Source organism: Pinus tabuliformis, chromosome 5_1 (genome assembly GCF_031772625.1).
Source record: "Pinus tabuliformis cultivar Carrire ecotype Pingquan chromosome 5_1, CPIR1, whole genome shotgun sequence".
In the NCBI taxonomy this organism is placed as follows: Eukaryota; Viridiplantae; Streptophyta; class Pinopsida; order Pinales; family Pinaceae; genus Pinus; species Pinus tabuliformis.
The window spans coordinates 580,699,167-580,721,440 of record NC_142305.1 but is presented as its reverse complement, the minus strand read 5'-3'; the positions used below and the strand labels follow the sequence as shown (position 1 = coordinate 580,721,440).

Genomic DNA, 22,274 nt, shown 5'->3' with positions numbered 1-22,274 from the left:
CAGCAGATGTATCGGTCAAATGGAGGTTAGTATGCATAATGCAATGGAAAAATGGTGTCTCTAACCTATATGCCAGTGAGAACACGATACCTGCCATGACGGGTCAGCAGTCATGGAACCGTCTCGAACCGTCGAAAAATGTCAAAAATGTCCTGAAAAACAACTCAATCTCGACATTCCAAGCTCCCAAGTTAAAAGTGACATGAAACCAAACAAAATAAAATTTTGAAAAAATTTTGCATTTTCAAAACTTATAAAAAGCAATTTTGGACTTACCATTTTCACCGTTTGACTTGGAGAGCAAATTGTGGAGTAAAAAGGAGCAAACTTCCCCGTGACTTATTCAACCGTTCAAACTCGCCGAAAACTTCCAGGTAAGCACTAAACTTAGCTTGCAATCAATTGTGATAGTTTTTAGGAAGTTTTATTGGTGTTTCACCGTTCAATTTTTGCAAAAAATTTCTCTGCGGCGTACACGCGGGTTGAATGTATATAAATCGCGTATACGAGGGCCCTACACGCGACTGTGTATAGGGTAACCCGCGTGTGCGCAGCGAAACATTTTTATACAAAAATATAATGGATGAAAATGATTTTTTCTTCCAGGATGACTATCACATGGCGTGAAAGAGAGCACTCAACTGTGGATAATGAAGTTATGGACAATGATGAGGCATTAGATGCCTTACGGGGATGCGGATTATTAAAATTTTTCAAGTTGCCGAATATGAAAGCAAATGTTCGTCTGCTCGAGAGACTTATTGATTATTGGGATGTCGAGGAAGAGGCTTTTATGATTGATCAGATGCCACTCAGGATAGAAGTGGAAGATATATATTTCATCACGGGCCTTTCCCGAAGGGGAGAGGTAGTACACTCCCGGGGCAGGACCCGGAATAGTCTCAGTGTAGACGATTCTGTTCACATTTACTGTCCAGGTCATCGGAAAGTCGGGAGTCAGATCTCGATCCCACACGTGGCGAGTTTGTCACTGCGGATAATCCTGTTCACCATAGCTCGAGTGAACGGGTCATCTTCGCTACATCAGGCATCACGGGTGAACATGAGCGTAGCAGTGGACTGTCTTACCACGGTGTTTGACTGGTGTACTCCTCTACTTGCCAACATGAAAGAGCAGCTTGCTTCTATCAGGAAGGGACAGACCAAGAACTTTGGGTACGGAACCATTTTATGCACATTTTTCTTCGAGAAGGTTCCTGCACTCCGCCCCAGGGTAGCAGTTCCCATCAGTAGTCCACGTGATCCACGTATGGGCCGGTGGGCTGACTTGATGAAACGTCTGGGGGGTGGGGAAGTGCCCAGGAATGCATTCGACGACGACTTTTTTGCTTGGTGGGAGCAACAGATCATCGCCATAGACGACTACCCCTATGCTGGACTGGATTTCCGAGGAGATCCTGACCTAGTGCTGCCACCAGATGCAGCATGGGGCGAGATCGGTAAGATTTTTTGATTTTTATGATTTTTAGGATTTTTCAAGTATAATGATGAACTTTGAAAAACACATTTTTTTGACGAGATTCAAATGACTAATATGATGATCATGTTCCAGACATTGGGCCTGTACGACCAGATGGGTTCCCGCGGCATGGATGGCGTGGCCGAGGAGCCGAAGAGACGGCTGCGAATGCGGAAAGGACCCTCAACAACGTCCAGCGACACTTGGCAAGATTGAGCTGCCAAGTACCAATGGCCGAAGTGGAGGACCTTCCTCCAGATATGCAGCGTCATGTGGTTGGAATGCCACGTGACTGGGTTCGCATCTTCCGGCGCGTGGCCAATGCTATAGTTAGTTATTTAGATGCTCATCCAGAGCCGAGGCGTTAGATATGCCTGACATGATTATGGGCATTTGAGTCCCAATTTTGTATATTTTGGACACACATATGTACACTCGAGACGTTTTTGCGATATATATATATATATATACAGTTTGACTTTTTGATGCATGATTTTATGATGATGAATGATTGATATGCCAGTCTAATGCTTGATTAGCGATAGAATCAGCTAACCAATTTTGAGATCTTGGAATGTGCAAATAATTAATGTAAATAAATGATCTTTGCAACAACCTCACCCTTAAATATTAGCGATATAATAATGGATCTCTAACCCGATAAATGTTATTTAACTGAGACACTATCAATTGCGAATCAAGATATACTACCAACGAGTCGATCTCATAAAAGATTGCCTCGGATAACAAATTGATAACAGCTGTATATTCGGCCATATTGTTTGAAGCAGGACCAATACACACGCCTCTTGATGTCAACAACTGACCAGTTGGGTAATAAAGTACCCAAGCTGCGGAAGCAAGATTCCGAGTGTGCCGACTAGCACCATCGGCGAATCCAAAATAAACCAAATCATCCATCAACACCTGCCAAAGCAGACCAAAAAGTGCTGATATCAGAAAACGCTCGATAAGATATGTACAAATATACATAAAATACATAGAAGTCATTGCCTGGTAAAACTAAGCAAAATACTTCTTTAAATAGAGCCCATTTCGGGGCTCCGCCAGCTTGTTTCCTTCGAAATCAATTAACTCATACGATCCTTTTTCTAAGACTCGTTTTATAATGAAAGGACCGTACCACATAGGCTTGAATTTGCCTGCCCCCAAGGCGTCCTTATCTTGGTCATAGACCAAGACAAGGTCACCTTCTGAAAAGACACGAGGACGGACAGACTTATCATACTGAGTTTTGACCCTTTTCTTATGTGCCTCGTTCATCGTGGCAGCATCTCGACGCTGCTCATCGAGATGTTCCAGGTGAACTAGGCGCGCCTCGAGACTTGAAGTCTCGGGAAGAAGCTCGACAGCCAATTTTAGAGATGGAATTTCACATTCGAGCGGAAAGATAGATTCCATCCCGTAAACTAACCGAAAAGGAGTAAAACCAGTAGCCGTTTTGACGGAGGTTCGGTATGCCCAAAGAGCCGGATACAACATAATGTGCCAATTGGACCGATTTTTATCGATTGTCCATTGGAGTATCGTCTTAAGAGTTTTATTGACCGCCTCGACCTGTCCATTGGCCTGAGGATAGTAAGGAGACGAATGCTCTTGATGGAAACCTAATTTAAAAGCCAATTCGGACATTAGCTGATTTTGGAAATGACTGCCATGGTCAGTGACAATCTCTCTTGGGATACCGAATCTTGAGATAACTTGATTGAAAAGAAACAAAGCTGCCATGTCACTGTTGTTCTTATAAGTAGGCATGGCCTCCGCCCACTTCGTGAAGTAGTCTATGGCCACGATAATGTACTTGTGATTTGCCGCTGAAGGCGGATTACAAGTCGTAAAATCAATACCCCACTTAGTGAAAGGACCGATGGTGACAATGGGAAAGAGGGGAGCTGGATGCGCGCGCATCTTGCGAGTAAAAATCTGACATGGGTGGCAGCGTTTTACCGCTTCCACACAGTCCTTAAAAAGTGAAGGCCAAAAATAGCCGGCACGTAAGATGCGCTGGGCTGTAGCAAGCCCTGATAGATGACCACCACAAGCTCCACTGTGGCAATCATTAAGAACAGACTCTGCTTCCTCTAAGGTTAAACAACGTCGAAGAATTGAGTCAACTCCTCGACGGTACAATGTGTCACCAATGATAACATAGTTTTTAGCCAGGTGACGTAACTTGCGTCGTTCATCCTTGGAGAAAGTAGAGGGAAACTTCGAAGTCTGGAGATAAACAATGATATCTCCATACCAAGGGTCTTGTGAAGAGATGAGGAATATATGCTCGTCGGGTAAACTTTCCTCATAAACAATATCTTCTCCACAAGGAAGCTCGGAAATTAGCTCCGCGAAAACCATAGATTTCTTAGACTTGGCGGACAAGAACTCGAGATCGAATTCTTGTAAAATAACTATCCATCTATTGTATTTGCCCCCAATCACTCGCCTGCTGAGGACAAATTGAAATGGATTGACCGCCGCTAGGACAAAAGTTTTGCGTAGTAAAATATAATGACGGAGCCTCTGGACAGCATGAACAGCTGCCAAGGCTAACTTCTCAACCGGAGAATAGCGAAGTTCAGGACCTATTAAGCCTCGGCTCAAATAATAAATCACGTGTTCGACGAGAGCATCGTCTTCCTGAACTAGAACCATACCAATGGTAGATTCTGCTGCAGCGAGATATAAAAGGAAGTCTCTACCATAATCCGGTGGACTCAAAAGCGGGGCAGAGACTAATGCCTTTTTCAAAGCATCAAACGACCGCTGCGCAAAGTCGTCCCAAACAAATGGAACTCCTTTCCGTAACAAACGCATGAACCCTTTAGTGATCTCAGCGTAGTTTGCTATAAACCGTCTCAAGAAATTGGCCTTCCCTTGAAGACTTTGAAGTTGACGGATTGAGGACGGGGGAGGCAACTGAACTATTGCCTCTACCTTGAAGGGATCAACCCGGATCCCTTCATTGGACACAATAAACCCTAACAACCGACCTGATGTAACCACGAAAACGCACTTATTGGGATTCAACCGGATTTTATAGTAACGACATCGCTCAAAAACTAATTGAAGATGACTAGGATGATCAGTTCTCTTTCGAGAGCGAGCAGCGAGATCATCTAAGTATGCTTCGATGATATGTTTGATGTCGTGGAAAGCGTAGGACATGGCCCGCTGAAAGGTAGCTCCAGCATTTTTAAGACCAAAAGTCATCTTTCGATATGCAAAGGTACCCCAGGGACATATGAAGGCAGTCTTATGCCGATCCTCAGGACGAATAGAGATTTGATTATAACCTGAGAAACCATCCATAAAGGAGAAAATCTCATTACCCGCACACTCGTCGATAATCTGATCAATGAATGGTGTGGGGTAATTGTCTTTTGGACAAGCCTTGTTTAAGTCCCTAAAATCGATGCATACACGGATTGTTCCTTGCTTTTTGTCTACAGGGACTGGATTTGAAACCCAATCCGTAAGAGGAACAGGGTATATAAAACCCGCCCTTAGCAGCTTCTCAACCTCAGCTTTGATAGCTGCTGCTTTCCTAGGGTTAACCGGCCGAAGCCTTTGACGAATCGGTTTTGCGTTTTCGTACGTCTTGATCTCATGTTGGACGATAGAAGGATCAATGCCGGGCATTTCCTCATAAGACCAAGCGAATACATCGCGATATTCCTTGAATAGGTCGGTGTAAATTTGAATTTCTTCAGGGGAACACTCACTTCCGATGAAGATATTCTCGATGATGTTAGGATTCTTAGAGATGTTTATAGGTATCGTTTTTGAGATTACCGACATGTTACCTTCGGCACGCACGTGTGTTGGAGCCAAAGGGTTCGACACCGTACAAACATCACTACCAACGAGCTCGGAGAATCTAGATTCTACTTCCTGCAATGGAGGAAGAAAATATGAGCGATGGTGTAAATCTTCCCAAGGTCGATCTATACCCATCATAATTTCGAGGATTGCTTCTTCAGAAGGTAGAACCGAATCTAAGCAGTCCAAGGCAGAGTTAGAATCAAAGCTCCAAGCGGGGGCCACATGACCATCTAACTCCTCTTTGGAAAAAGGAGTAGAATGGTTATCTGCAGAGTCTACGATAGACTGATATCTAAGCTCAGCTGCAGATATAGGAAATGCCATTCCATTAACTTGTCCTTCAACTAATGTGGTCGTAGGTGAAGGCAAGGTCCAAGGGTCGGAAAAATAATGAGTTCGAAAGAACTTTTCTCGAGAAAACTCCTTGGATGATGAAATAGCATTGATTCTCGCAAAAGGAGAGGGAAGATCAAACGTACCCATCAATGAGGAATACATCCCTACTCCTAAATTCTCAGTCGGCGGGCGAGGGTTATCCACCAAAGGAACAGTAGAGTCGGAGGTTGCTTGAGGATCGATTGGAGCGTAGTCCAATTGATCAACCTTTACGATTTTCCCCTCATGAGGAAAGCAAATGACACGAAACAGAGTCGAAACAACGGCTTCCATTTCGTACACCCAGTTCCTTCCTAATAGGAGATTATAGTCTAGGTTAGCATCTACGACTTCAACTTCGATATTAACGACCTTCCCTCCAACACATATAGGAAAGGCCGGGATAATCCCATGCGGCTTGTGAGAATGGCCATCAAATGCAGTTAAGACGGTTGGTGAAGGAACAGCCGGAGGTGAACCAATAGCCTTCCAACATGACATAGACATGACACACGTGGAAGCTCCCTCATCTATAACGGTGCGAAAAATATTGATTTTCCGGTATGTTGACTTTACTTGGAAAGCCATATGATGAGGAAGTCTCTTTTTGACATTTGACATGTCGAAAGAGAGCACTAACGAGTTACCTGTATCGACTGCTCCAATGGCGGAGAGTAAAGCACTTCTTTGAGACGGACACGATTGGAGAACTTCCAAAGCGGACATAGCACACGGGCTTTGAGCCAAATCCTCCACAATGGAGTAATTTTGGGCGGCCCTAGCGTTAGGATTAATCGTCGCGCGTTTGGCGGAACCTTTCGGTATCCTGGGTATAGTCTCAACAAGAGGTCGCTCAATATGAAGATCATTACTTCCGGGAGCCGTTTTATCCTTAGATGTTTCAGCTTCACCATAATCACGTGACCGAGTAGTCACGTTAACGTTTGACCCCATCATAAAAACATTTGATGCTTTTTCCCCTTCCTGGTTGCCCCCAGAGGAGGTCCCAGGATTCGAATTTGCGCCAGCAAGAAGTTGCTGCCCTTGGGGAAACGGGTTAGTTAACACAGCTTGTGAACTAGAAGTCCCTTGCTGCCCTAACAAGCGCTGAGCATCTTCAATTCGAGGGCAAAGATGAGTTAGATGGTCCCCACTGCATAACTTGCAAGGGAACTTAACTTTCTTTCTCGACTCACCTTTACCACCACCAGCATTGTTGCCAGATTTATTTGCATCCGGCTTCCCATCCGAATTCTTCTTTTTACCACGTCCCTTCTTTTTCCCATTGGAATTTTGGTTTCCTTTGGGGTTATCGGATTGGACGGCGTTAATGGAAGAATTTTGGGAAGCCTGAGGATTAGACATTGTGACTTGGTTGTTAGGAGCAGTTTGTAATGACAACTGCTGCAATTGATTCAGCAAGTTCACTGTAGTCGAGTCTACCGACCCCACGATGCCATCCACATGCGGACCTGGCTTCGGCTTAGCTAAATCAACCTTAGATCCAGGAGCATCTGGCAAGTACTTTTGGAGGATCCCAGACTGAGAGTAAATCAGTTCTAACTGCTGGGCCCTGAAAATGGCTTGCTCCTCAGAATAGACACCAGACATGGAGACATCCTTGGAGATCTCGGGTTGCAATGACTTCAAAAACCACTCTAGACGGTACTCCGGAGGGATTTCGGCTTTAATGAGCCTTTTTCTCCGTCTCCATTCCTGTATGTGATCAGAAATGTGGGTTGCCTTATCCTGACGAAAGGTAGCCAGAAGTTCAGTTCCGGCATCATAGCGGACAGGCAACTGGAAGTGATTCAAGAAGATATTAGCTAAGTCTGCGAACGATGTAAAGCTGCCCCCCGGCAACTCTATATACCACTTAGCCGCATTACCAGTCAAGGTGCGCTGAAAGAGTCTCAACCTAACCGAATCTTCGATGAGGGAGTTAGATGAGCACCATAAATGGAATGTGGTTACATGATCGCTCGGATCTTCACCACTCTTCCCTTCGAATTTTGGGATGTCCGAAGGGAGTTTGGTTGGGACCGGAGGCCAGGCCGGATTATATCTGATAGGGTCGTTCGTTAGCTTAGTGAGATCTGGCAAGTTTAACGTTGCCAGAAATGGAAGCCTAGGAGGACCTAGGGGATTCCACCCAGACTGGGCAGAACTCCCCAAGTTCTGAAAAGATTGTCCTGGGATTTGAGAGGCACCAGGCTGCCCCAAGTGACCAGTAGAACCAGCTAAACCAAAAGGCAAGCCTTGTGGTCCAGCAAAATTCGGAGTTTGACCAACTCCTGCCGTATAAGCTCCATAGCTTGCAAAGTTTCCTCCTAAAGAATTGTAAGGAGTCGATAACCCCTGATATGGGTTCCAAGCCGAAGCGAGGGGAGGAATACTTTGAAACATACTAACCGTGGAATACGGCCTACTTCCTTGTTGGCCAATGAATGGATTCGCAGTTCCTGCGTTACTAACCCCAGGGTTATTCCAACCTTGGAAAGGATTGCTGCTTTGTCCTATTGAAGAAAAAGGCATGGATCCTACCGTTGGGTTGGAATGTGGAATATGACCACTTCCAAAAGGAAAACCCTGAAATGAAGCCGATCCGCCCATCATGGACGTAGCGGCACTGAACGGAACTGACGGAATACCCAGTGATTGGGTGCCAAAAAGGAAGGAACCAGTACTGAAAGCATTGGTTTGGGCATTTCCACTCGTAGACGGAATGGAGGTGGACCCTACCAAAGATGTGCTAGCAAACGATCCGAACAAAGAAGCGGAGGGGATGGAAATAGTTCCTCCCCCTTGCACCGATATTGGAGTTTGCATAGTCGCAGCACTCGTAGAAGCCATACTTCCAGCAGTGACTATAAAAGGTAAGCGCTGAGCGTAACCTGGACTTGCAGGTCTATTCGACGGAGTCCCAACGTATTGCAATACGTCCAGATAACTAGATGGTAGTGGAGAATTTGGAATCACTAATGATTCTGAAAGTTCTTCTACCTCTACGTCGTTCTCTGCTTGAAAGCGAACTCGAGAAAGGATTGGAGTATCCCTCTCTTGCTCAGAAGTACCAGGCCTTGCTTGGCCGCTAATATCCCCGAGAGGAGGATCAATCCCCGATGCGTCAACCGGCGTGGGACGGACCCTACCGGTAATATCTCCTCTGCGCCTTCTAGGAGAAGGCTCTAAACTAGGTGGCGAGAGACCACGAAGTCTTCGAGACCGTCTTGGAGACCGGTCAGCCACTTTGAATTTTTTGTTATGATCTAGCTAAAGACTCAAAAAATTAAAAGCTAAGCCGACTAGGAGCACAGAGCACACACTACAAAGTTCCTAAAGATACAGCCAGTCAAACAAATTTCAAGTATTTCCGCTCCGGGTGATTGAGACCGGACACCAAAATACGAGAAAGTGAATCAAAGGGCCTTCCGAAGATAGTCTGGGATGATGAGGGCCCAGTCCTATCAGCGAAGGTATCAGAGGAAGTTACGCTGACCTCCTAACAACAGCCTGTGCCGGTGCAAGCCCCCAAGCTTCGCAAGGGTTCCCTCCGGAAGTACCGTCGAGAGTGATACAACGTCGACCTCAGGTGCCACGGGATTCCCCTCCGCAGCCACCTATGCAGATCCCTATGAGAGGCAACTATGGGTACCAACTCGTCGCAGAAGCCAGGCGGAACAGTCTTGAGGTAAGTTCAGACAAGTAGGAGAGGGGGTATCTCTCTTCCCTGTCTTCACAGACCCTCGTGCTTAACTCCCAGATCCGGAGTTTTCCTGGTCTCCCTAACGCTATTGGATTTACTCTCTTTAATCAGACTCTTATGTTTGACGTTTTAATGTGGCCTTGGAGAGTTAACTCTCCACTCGCCTAATCCAAGGCCCTAAAATCCTAAACTTGTTGGTGTAATAACTAAAACAAAAAGTTCTAGTGGATTTTAAATTAAGCGCTTGATTTTATTTGGCTGTTCTTTAAGTCATTGGGTTATGGAGATGAAACTTGTGGTGTTTTTATGGACGCAAAAGAAATTAATAAAACCTAGCTATATGCACATGCACTTTTGTTTTCGATGAATAGCAACTTCTATGAGGTTCAGAGACACTTGTAATATAAGCAAATTTTCTTTTTCTTTTCAGACCCCACACTCACAAAAACTAACAAAACTAAATATGCCTAAAAAAAAAAAAAAATGCAAATCTTACTCTAATGCAAGAACTAAATGTGGATGCACGATTCAAAGACTATTCTAAAAACAAAGAAGGAAAGATGCTGCTTTACCAAATTTTGTCTTGCCACTGAAAAGTTTAGATAGAAGATGATTTGTGAACAATCATTTCGTCCAAACAATAAAAACAAGTTTAAGATAAAAAACAAAGCACTTTCACTTCGCAAAACTAAAAAAAGGAAATCCAATGAGAAGCAAGTTAAGAAAGCGAAACTAAAAACTTTCAAAAGATTTTCTTTCAACCAAACCAAAAAAGTCTTTTTCAAGGTAGAGCTCTCAAAAACTGATAGCAATGATCGATAAACAAGCAACCAAACACTTTTGTGAATTAACTCCTTTCAAATAAGGAAAACTCAACAAAAACAAATTGTGTTCAAAATCGCTTTCGTCAATCAAAAACAGCAATGAAAGTCCAAAATGTTTCAAGAAAAATGGCAACAAACAAATTTCTCGAAAAGAAGGAGCAAATGGTCACAAAAAATGATTCCGTTAAGCAAACACAAATGTCATGAAAACAAGAAAGACACAAAGATTGAAAACAATCTTTACACTCTGCTGAAACAGAGCAATCAAGATACTTTGACAGAAATCTTGTGTGTCAAAAATCAATGACGCTTGCAATCAACGAAAAAACAAGACTAGCACTCCTTATAGTTGGAGAGATTTCAGAACAAGATGCCCCCTGTCCAACAGGGAACTGTTACTGGAAAAATAACTGCTTGACACTGACCCAAACCACCAGAAAAACATCCAGCAAAAAGAAAAATTATAAATCTTGAAAATAATGTGATATACGCGTCTGCAATTATTTGCAGAATGCGTGTATACGCGACTGAAACTAAGGAAACCTGCGTATACGCGGGTTCACTTAGTGCAACTAGCGTATATACGCTTCTGTAATCCAGAAAAAAGGCGTATCTGAAGTCTTTCAAGAAAAATAAAAAAACACAGACTGAAAACTGGAAAAGCTTGGAGAAAATACCAGACAGTCAAAACCAATAAACAGAGGGGCTGAGCCTCGATTGGCTTGAGGACTACCCAAACTAGGAACAACAAGAATGTTGTCCCCAGCGGAGTCGCCAATTCTGGTTTAAGGGAAAGTACCCCTAGGGTCCTTTGGGCTAAGACTCTACTAGACTGAAAATTGCTTATTTTAAAGAAACACACACACAGCCATCATCTTTACTTTTAAGCAAATTCTAAGGTTTAGGGCACATACCAATGGTCCTACGTTCGAGAAGACCGTTAGGGTGCAAACCCTCCTTGGAGTTCCCTTCTTCTTTCTTTGACCTGCAAGACAAACAAATCAAAGAACACAACAGTACCTGTACAAATACTTATGTATAAATCATCTTCATGCTATAAAGTTAGTTATAAAAGATCTCTCAGTAACCACTTTCACTAGAATTCAACACAAGAATTTCATAAGCATAAAGAAAGATTATTCGGGAACAAAGACGTGTTTCTTTATAAATAAAGGAAAATAAAGTACAGATATCGGAAAGATATCACCTGAACACCTTCAGCAGGCTCCAAGCAAGCTTCCTCCCGGATTCGTTCCAGCCTCAAGCTTTCGACAAGAGCTCCTTCCAAGTCCTACTCCAATGATGATACCAAGGATGAATGATCATCAATACACATGGAAACAAGGGTTTCCTATGCAAGATGGGGGAAGTGCAGACAGCACCAAGGACTTCAGACCTGATCTAAGGGAAAAATCTCAGCATAATAATCTTGCTCTCTCCTCTCTCCCCTTGGCCTTCCCATTGATGTCTTTTTATACCCTCTCCAAAGTAGTTTTTTAGTTAGGAGTTGGTTGGGAACAGTTGGGCCACGGGCACTAACAGGTGATCCAGCAGGTAAACCCGCGATCACCACCCGAAAAAGAGGAAATTATATATTTTTTAAGTGTTTTAATAGATACACGCGGGTTGGGTATGACAGACCCGCGTGTACACGCGTGTAACTCAGGGCAATGTCGCGTATAGGGAATAAAACACTGTTTTTTAAATTTTTGGACCAGGTCTGGAAGGAAGGGTTGCCCTAGGCCAGGAGTGCAGCATCACAAACCATAAGAGTGGGATTTGGAGCTATAACATAAATTGGCTACCAAGGAATTATAGCTCTTAGTAGCCCAATCTTGTGTGCTTTACATTCTTTTCCTGGTTTTCTCTATTTCTAGAAAGGTCTAACTCAACTGTTCGAGTGTGAGCAAAGTACCCAGTTTTTAATGAAATACAGGCCAGTGGAGGAGCAAATATAGGTGTATTAAATTTCATTATAATAGTGGATTTAGGTGTACTATGACTCTGGCATTGGCCTGGTTTCAAGGATATAGAAATTACTTGTAAGCATCTAAATTTTGCATGAAATTGTAGCTACAATTGGACCAATACTCCGCCACAAGCTTTGTGAATAATGATGATTTATTTTCCATAAGTTTTGCAGGTTCATCATATTCTACAAGTTTTCCATCAGAGAGGGTCAAGACCATGTCACCGTCAATGACTGTGGGCACCCTGTGGGCAATTGTTATGACAGTGCAGTTGGAAAATTCATGTCTGATGACTTTCTGAACAAGTGCATCTGTGGCAGAATCGATGGAGGCAGTTGCTTCGTCCAGAACCAGAATTCGGTTACGCTTTAGGAGAACACGACCTAAGCACAAGAGTTTCCTTTGACCAACACTCCAATTCTCCCCTTCATCACTCACAAAGGAGTCAAGTCGGTGCGGTAAATCTTCAAAGGACTTGCCCATTTGACATTTTTGTAACGCCTCCCAAATTTCATGATTTGAGTACAAGCCTAGGGGATCCAAATTACTTCTTATGGTCCCCTTGAATAGGTTTGGCCCTTGAGGAATGATACTAAGCTTTGACCTCAGATCACAAAGACCTATAGGGAAAATGTCCAGGTCATCGATCAAAATTCTTCCTCCAACTGGTTCAATGAGTTGAAATAAGGCTGAAATGAGAGTCGTTTTACCACTCCCTGTTCGTCCTACCACTCCCACTCTTTTCCCACCCATAAATGTGCAGTTAATACCTTTTAGAACGAGAGGGGCATTAGGGCGGTACCTTATCTTCAAGGTTTCTAACTGTATTCTACCTTCACTTGGCCATGAGACAGGAGGTCTGCTGCTTTCTATAATTGCTGGTGGCTCAGATGGCAAGTTCATGTACTGCTTTATACGCTCCACAGAAACAATAAAGTTGGAGAGATTGTATGGCCATTGCGCCAGAAATACTTGACAAGATGTAAGTGAGAGTGCATATGAGAGAGCAAGACCCGCAAATCCAGGAGTTATGCTACTCGAAGGCAATGAAACGAGTAGAAGAGCTGAAGTGAAAAGGATAATGTTTCCCAGTGATTCCAACCTTAGGATCAACCATTCCATAGCAGCGTTGGTGTGAAAGAAAAGACTTGCATCTGTATCAATAAGATTCAAATTCTTTTCCTTGAATCTTTCTACCATGTTAAATGTTCTAATTGTCACTGCACCCAATGCTGTTTCAGCATCATTGTCTGTTACTGGTGTTTTAGTAGCGTCGTTGATCCTTGTTAACTCTCTGTCATATGTGTCAACTGATTTGTAAAATTTTCTGAATTACCAACTAGAAGAGGCTTTGCCTTAGGGTCAATTTTAAACAGATTTCCAGCCATCATCAAGAATCAGATACTTTGGAGGGGAAATGTTATTTGAATTTGACAAATCACAAAAGGTTGATGAGTTTCGGGCTTGTGCACCGCGCGGTAGGCCCAATGCCCCTTGCGCCCTATGTGCGCCGCGCTAGAGGAAAAATACATGGTGAATCCAAGCCCAATGTGTCACACACCCTATGTGTGCCGCGCTAGTCACCCTATGCACCGCTCTAGCCAATTTCATCCATAGTCTTGTCTAGAAATTTCCTTTTGCAATAACTAAAATTTTATATCAAGATTTTATGATGCAGAGCTGTGAATGACAGCATGAAGAGTTGACTATTTCCACGTTTGAATAGCAACCTATCCATCCATATGTCCAAGTCATAAACTTGTAGTAAACCACCTTCCCTCTCCCTCTTGATAGCCAAAAGTTGCTTACAATGGCATTAACATTATTATACATTGAATTGCGGCTCAGAGAACGAGAAAGCACATCTGAACTGATTGTTAGATAATGTGTGTAACAAGCAACCTTGCAGCCAAACAAACGTGTGAAGGCATAACCACTTGTATCAAAATAAAAAACAGGTGTGAATTTGTTAAGAGCTTCCCATGCGAGTAAAACGGACCCAAGACTCTAGCCAATGAGAATAAAGTGGGGATAAGTGGCTTCCTCAATCCAAATATTTTTATATAGATGCACCACCTCTTAATGTAAACTCTGTTTTTGTTTTTTCCGCTCTTTGAGCTTCTTTAGCTGAAATGATAGTTTTTCTGTTGATTGTTTTGCAGGGATAGGAGCTGCTGAAACCTGGTAGGATGACCAGGGTTGCCTGAAGAACTGTGAAACTTGAAAAACTTTAACAATCATGTATTGAACAAACTTGATTATTTTCTTCTTCAAAATAGGGTGTTGAAGAAGAATCAATCTCGCATTATTGATGATGACATTCCTGAAATAAAAACTTACTGAACCTCCCTCTAGCCTGCAAGCATTATTTCACACTTCTGGAGACAAAACCCTAGACTCAAGAATTAAAATGACTCTTTTTGACCAAAATGGAATTTGATGACTGCAAATGACAAGAAATGAACCTTGGTGAATTTGACTCTGACAGAGGACTGACAAGACTGAGTCTAACGTTGGCTCCAATTGGGATGGCAGCTGCCGCTCCGTGGAGGTGCCAAGAACAGCAGATCTTTGGGATAGCAGATAGTGCCTTAGTCCGTTGGGCTATGGAGTCCATTATTCCGAAAAACAAACATGACTCAATTTATTGACTAAAACTCGACTCAAACTAACTCAATGCAAACTAAAATTACTTAAAAACTTGAATCTAACAAACTAACTCAAAATGGAAAAGACCTGGACTTAGAACTTAAAGCTTGGTGGCAGTACATGGCCACCTGTGTTTCTTACAAGACAATATATCCTCAAACTATATTAAAATGCCAATGCAACCAATCAAGAAGATGGCTTCTTGAATGATTCTTCCTATCAAATCCTCTGGTGAACAGTAGATGATTGTAACTGGGTCTCTGAAAAGCTAATTTACCATGATCTCCTTCATCACTAAACACTACAATAATCACCTTCACTGCTGGTTGCAAAAAATCTCCCATTGGATCCTGAAAAACATGAAGTCTTTCCTCCTACTGAAAAAACAAGGTATCTTTTTCTCTTGATTCTAGTCTTTCTTCATAAATAAGAGTATGCTCATAATCTTCAAAAAATTCTGAACAAATAGGTGTGCAGATTTCCTCTTCAAAGAACATTTCAAAACATGAAACATATGAAGAAGAATCTGAAATGGAATCCATAATGGTCTGGTCGGCCATAGTCTGAATATATTTCTGATCATCTTGGCATGATATGACAGTCAGATTCTCATTACATTCATCTCATTCATCAATCATGAGAAAAGCAACTTCAGATGATTCTTGAAACTCAAGCATGACATCTCTATCATCTATCATAAATTCATCCAGATAAACTTTTTCACCTACTTGAACAAAGATATCCTCTTTTTGTTCATGAATTGACTGGATTACCTTGGTAGGAAGGTTGTGTTCTGATGAGATGAGGGTAGTTAGGCCTGTAACTCTGTCTTATTCATTTGAGGTAGCCTCAACAATGCAATTCTCTTCTATGAGATCCGGAACAACATGTTTTTCCTCATCACAATCTGTTTCTCGATCTGGTTTATCATCATCATTTTCTAAGATTGGAACATCATTTTCCTGTGTATCCTCATTTATTTCAACCAGATCTGAAATAGGACTTCCGTTTTCATCATTTTCAGTCTCGTGGAAATCTTTAACCTGCTGATTTTGATCCTGCTGCAAAGTTTCCTCCAAGAGTTTTGTAGGCTGCCGAAACAGATTTTCATACAATGCTTCCATGATTTCTTCGTCCATAAAATTATCATCTTCATAGTATTTTTCAAGGCTCTCAATAAAACCATAAGCATGCTTGCAACAATCCTAAAATAAATTTAATGATGGATAATATTCTTTATACTTCTCAAAGAATATTGAATGAAAATCCTTTAGACAATAAATGGAAGCAGGTGGAAAACTTTCATACCAAGATCAAGCTTCGTCTTCCAGAGTAGCCATAAACATTTTCATCAAATAGTCTTCAGGAAAATCGATCTTTAATTTATGAACATGAATGTGAAATTTCACCAGATGAAGAGCAGCGTCATTACCTTCCACATTTCTAAACACAGGAAAATTCCTTGACCAATCTACCTTGGGCATTTTATTTGGAAAACCTGGGATGTGATCTCGGCTCATGGGAGCATATCTTCTTGCAATCCAATCCATCTTGAAAATCTTACTGCTACTGATCCCTCTGTAGTGGAGTCACCATGAAGGATTGATTACTGGATTCTTCAGTGAATGGAGTTTCCAGGTGAATGATTTCAACCTTCTTATGTCTGATCGTTTTTCACCATCAACCATCAGATCTACACTTGATAGACGTACTGGGGCAAGACAATCTTCCAGCAAACCATTTTTGTTCCCTAGTGGAGTCGCCACTATGTTAGCACACAAATCTACCTCAGGCTGAAGGAAGGCGAGGTTCAAGGCAGCATAAAATCAAGCTCAACCTCGTAGCTAGCCCTATGAGGACAGGAGAGGGCTCTCTCCAGTCCATCTTGATAAAATGAGCAATAGGGTGCGAGATGACTTAAAATGAGAACTTATTCTAGGCTAGTAAATGAATTTGAATGAGGGATATTTGATTTAATGACTAAGTTGCTCGGTTGTATGGGACAAGGACAGCATGAGCAGAGAGATTAAATCTGAGACACAGATTATCTCAGGAGGTAAGACAGGCAATAAATTTAGCATTTAATTTTGAAATTATATGGAATGAAAAAACTGCTGAGAGGTTGACAAGGGCAATATATGAATCCTTATCAAGCAGAAGAAAACACAGAACATGAATACCTTCCCAAGGCAGAGTAGTGAACTGGATTTTGCCCTTCTCACTTAAAAGTATTCATTTAGAAATGATTATGAAATGAAATGTGAAACATAACAAGCTACATATGAAACAAAAGAAAGACAAGTGCTAAATTTACACCACAAGAATCTCATGAGTCAACGTTGTATCTTTTCATTAAATCCCTGTCAAAAACTGTACAATGAAGTTTTCCTTCACACCTCTCCCACTGTTTTCCAAAACTCAGAACCCTTCACCAATGACTTGTCATACAATAAATAAACTTCATCTATGGGAAAACAAATCAATGAAAAGTAGGGAGCTGGAAAACCAATCGAGGAAGATAGGGAAAGTGTTGTCCATCTGTGCTGTAGACAGAACAACGTTACATTATTCCACTTGAAACTTTTTGATGATCAATAAAAAGCCGACTATTGTAGCTGCAGATCATAACTGAAGTAAAAAATAGGAAATCAAATCCTATTTCTCTACCCTGGTAGATGCCTTTGTTTTAAATTTTGGCTTTTCGGTTTCTGATTTTTTGCCTTCCCTTTGCCTTTAATGAGGCTCCTTTGCTGGAACCTTTATCATTCTCACTAGTTTTGATTCCAATATGTTTAGACTCTTCAGCTTCTATAGTATCAACAATAATACTCTTAACTTGACATTGTGGACCAGAATGGTGCTGTTGATCCTCTTGTTTCCCTTCTGTTCTCCCAATCAATAATTCTTCAATAGGAGTTTCACCAGGCACATTACCAGGTAAGATATTTAATTAATTCAGACAACAGAAAGATGCAACCTTGCTCATACTGATAGTCGCTACTATATCAACATCCAATTTACTGGCTTCATCCATATGGCTAGCATGATCTGCATCTTCAATGTTATTCTCTGATAATTCAGACAAACTTTGACATGGTAGTCTTTTAGGATTCGGATTTTGATATGAGATAGCAGAAAAAATGTTGTAAATATCAGGTGGCGCACCATCTACCAGATCAACTTACGATAAAATCCAATGCTTTTCATAAGCTATTCAACTCCCCTTTGAAACGAGAGAGTTTTCAAATGATTTCCCCCTTGAAAGGGATGGAAAAGGAACCCCCAATGTTGCAGTGGTGGCAGCAGCAAAATCGATTGAATCTTCATCAACAACTCTAGGAGGGAACTCATGTATTTCGCTCGCATCCAGTGCTACAAGCTTTTGTATGAGAGTATTATATGAATGTGATCCTATTACTCTTGCAGTCTGAATACCATTGCACTCCTATCTTTCTGCTGCAGTGACTTTTCACCTTACGCTGGCCTTTTGAACAAAAACTAATTTTTCAATAAAAATGGTTTCCGCTAAAATTTTTCATTTAGTTGAACACACCCAACTGCCATTTGCTAATCTCACCACGTGTTTTCAGTTTGAAGACATTTACTTGTGTCACCACTGTTTGATTACCAGTGCATTTTTTTTTTGGGTTCAATTTGACGAGTTACTATTCCATTGAAACTGCGTAATAAGTTGGCTACCAAAGAAGTATAGCACTTAGTAGCCCAATCTTGCATGCTTTACATTCTTTTCCCGGTTTGCTCTATTTCTAGAAAGGTCTAACTCAGCTGTTCGAGTGTGAGCCAGGTACCCAGTTTTTAATGAAATATAGGCTAGTGGAGGAGCAAATATAGGTGTACTAAATTTCATTGTAACAGAAGATTTAGGTGTACTATGACTCTCGAATTGGCTTGGTTTCAAGGATATAGAAATTACTTGTAAGCAGCCAAATTTTGCATGAAATTGTAGCTACAATTGGACCAGTTTCATCATATTCTGCAAGTTTTTCATCAGATAGGGTCAAGACCATGTCACCGTCAATGACTGTGGGCACCCTGTGGGCATTTGCTATGACAGTGCAGTTGAAAAATTCGTGTCTGATGACTTTCTGAACAAGTGCATCTGTGGCAGAATCGATGGAGGCAGTTGCTTTGTCCAAAACCAGAATTTGGTTACACTTTAAGAGAATGCGATCTAAGCACAAGAGTTGCCTTTGACCAGCACTCCACACCTCCCAAATTTCATGATCTGAGTACAAGCCTAGGGGATCCAAATTACTTCTTATGGTCCCCTTGAATAGGGTTGGCCCTTGAGGAATGATACTAAGCTTTGACCTCAGATCACAAAGACCTATAGAGAAAATGTCCAGGTCGCCGATCAAAATTCTTCCTCCAGCTGGTTCAATGAGTCGAAATAAGGCTGAAATAAGAGTCGTTTTACCACTGCCTGTTTGTCCTACCACTCCCACTCTTTTCCCACCCATAAATGTGCAGTTAATGCCTTTTAGAATGAGAGGGACATTAGGGCAGTACCTTATCTTCAAGGTTTCTAACTGTATTCTACCTTCACTTGGCCATGAGACAGGAGGTCTACGGCTTTCTATAATTGCTGGTGGCTCGGATGGAAAATTCATGTAATGATTTATATGCTCCACAGAAACAATAAATTTGGAGAGATTTTATGGCCATTGTGCCAGAAATACTTGACAAGATGTAAGTGAGAGTTCATATGAGAGAGCAAGACCCACAAATCTAAGAGTTATGCTACTCGAAGGTAATGCAATGAGTAGAAGAGCTGGATAATGTTTCCCAGTGATTCCAACCTTAGGATCAACCATTCCATAACAGCATTGGTGTGAAAGAAAAGACTTGCATCTATATCAATAAGATTCAAATTCTTTTCCTTGATTCTTTCTACCATGTTAAATGCTCTGATTGTCATTGCACCCAATGTTGTTTCAGCAGCATTGTCCGTTACTGGTGTTTTAGTAGCGCCATTGATCCTTGTTAACTCTTTGTCATACGTGTCAACTGATTTGTAAAATTTTATAAATTACCAACTAGAAGAGGCTTTGCCTTAGGGTCAATTTTCAACAGATTGCCAGCCATCATCAAGAATCAGACACTTTGGAGGGAAAAGATTATTTGAATTTGACAAATCACAAAATGTTGATGAGTTTCGGGCTTGTGCACCGTGCGGTAGGCCCAATGCGCCACACTAGAGGAAAAGTACACGGTGAAACCGAGCCCAATGTGTTGCGTGCCCTATGTGCGCTGCGCCAGTCACCCTATGCGCCGCGCTGGCCAGTTTCATCCACAGTCTCGTCTAGAAATTTCCTTTCGCAATAACTAAAATTTTATATCAAGATTTTATGATGCAGAGCTGTGAATGACAGCACGAAGAGTTGACTATTGCCACGTTTGAATAGAAACCTATCCATCCATATGTCCAAGTCATAAAATTGTAGTAAACCACCTTCCCTCTCGATAACCAAAAGCTGCTTGCAATGGCATTAACATTATTATACATTGAACTGCGGCTCAGAACACGAGAAAGCACATCTGAACTGATTGTTAGATAATGTGTGTAACAAGCAACCTTGCAGCCAAACAAATGTGTGAAGGCATAACCACTTGTATCAAAATATGAAAGAGGTGTGAATTTGTTAAGAGCTTCCCATGCGAGTAAAACGGAGCCAAGACTCTGGCCAATAAGAGTAAAGTGGGGATAAGTGGCTTCCTCAATCCAAATCTTTTTATATAGATGCATCACCTCTTAATGTAAACTCTGTTTTTGTTGTTTTCGCTCTCTGACCTTCTTTAGCTGAAATCATGGTTTTTTTGTTGATTGTTTTGCACAGATAGGAGCTGCTGAAACTTGGCAAGATGACCAGGGCTACTTGAAGAACTGTGAAACTTGAAAAACTTTAACAATCATGTATTGAACAAACTTGATGATTTTCTTCTTCAAAACAGGGTGTTGAAGAAGAATCAATCTCGCATTATTGACGATGACATTCCAGAAATAAAAACTTAATGAACCTCCCTCTGGCCTGCAAGCATTATTTCACACTTTTGGAGACAAAACCCTGGACTTAAGAATTAAAATGACTCTTTTTTACCAAAATGGCATTTGATGACTACAAATGATGAGAAATGAACCTTGGTGAATTTGACTCTGACAGAGGACTGACAAGACTGAGTCTAACAGAAGGTTGAGCATATTGAGGACCATAACTGGGTTGAGGGTAGGGTTGATAATTCAAAGGTACATTTCCAGCTCCTTGGACAAATGATTGACCTGAAGGTGGTTGGAAACCTTGGGTTGGGTACTGACCTTGAGGTTGATAACCTTAAGGCACGTACTGAAACTGGGGTTGACGTTGAGGTACATATTGATACTGAGGTTGACCTTGAGGTATGTACTAAGTCTGGGGTTTACCTTGAGGAATGTACTGTCCCGAAGGTATGTAATGTCCTTAAGGTTGCCCCCCAGGTGGTAACTGGGTACCTTGAGGTTTCCCCCCAAGTGATAATTGAGGACCTTGAGTTTGCCCCCTAGGCGGTAACTAACTAACTTACCTGACTTCATAAGAATATCTTATACACTCAATGGCTTAGTTTCTTTATTACCAGTTAATAACGCTTGTTCAATAGGTTGAGTAGATGATCCTAAAAAGGTACCAGTAAGTGACTGATAACCAGAAGGAATAGAAGGACCAACATATAAAAATGTTTCTGGAGGTTGAGAAAACATGGATGATTGTCTCGACATATTCAAAGGAGGATAATAACCTCTAGGTGTTGGATGAAAAGGAATACGAGGTGTCGAAAAACAAGGAATACGAGGTGTCGAAAAACTTAGTCCCAGATTTTCTAAAAATTTGGTTAATAAAAGATACCAAGCATCCCTCCTAGGTGGAATATAAAATATCGATTCACGCTCCCTAAGTTCTATAGTTGGTTGATTTTCAGGGATAGATATACCTTCTTCTGGAGTGGCAAGTTCTTCAATAGCAATAAGTCCAGAAGGAAGATTTTGGGTAATGATTCTTCCTACCCTGGGTGAACCAAGATCACTGGAAGTTGGAGAAGCAAATCCTGATGATGGATTAGCAGCAGGTTCAATTTCAGGTTTAGAAATTTCAGGTTCCTCGGCTAAATCACTAGTAGAGGAAACACTACCAGTAACTTCGAAAAATGAAATTGGTTCAATAATATACTCTGGTGCTTGAACTTGATAATCAGGATGCACAACTAAAGAAGATTTTCCTTCTTTAGGTGACCCAACTCTACTGTCACTAGGAGTTACAAGAGCTCGTAGCCCTTCAAGCTGGCTTGGTGAAAACTCAAGAGGTTGGCCCCAAAGTCTAGGGGACTGTCTTGGGAATTCATCCACGATTAAATATTTTAATTACTTCACATGCAAACAA

The 22,274-nt window shown here is 41.7% G+C and overlaps 1 pseudogene; it reads right to left on the bottom strand.

Moving 5' to 3' along the window:
* Positions 1-12,261: 12,261 nt before the first annotated feature.
* LOC149166171 (ABC transporter C family member 8 pseudogene) lies at positions 12,262-19,325 on the bottom strand (annotated as a pseudogene).
* Positions 19,326-22,274: the final 2,949 nt, after the last annotated feature.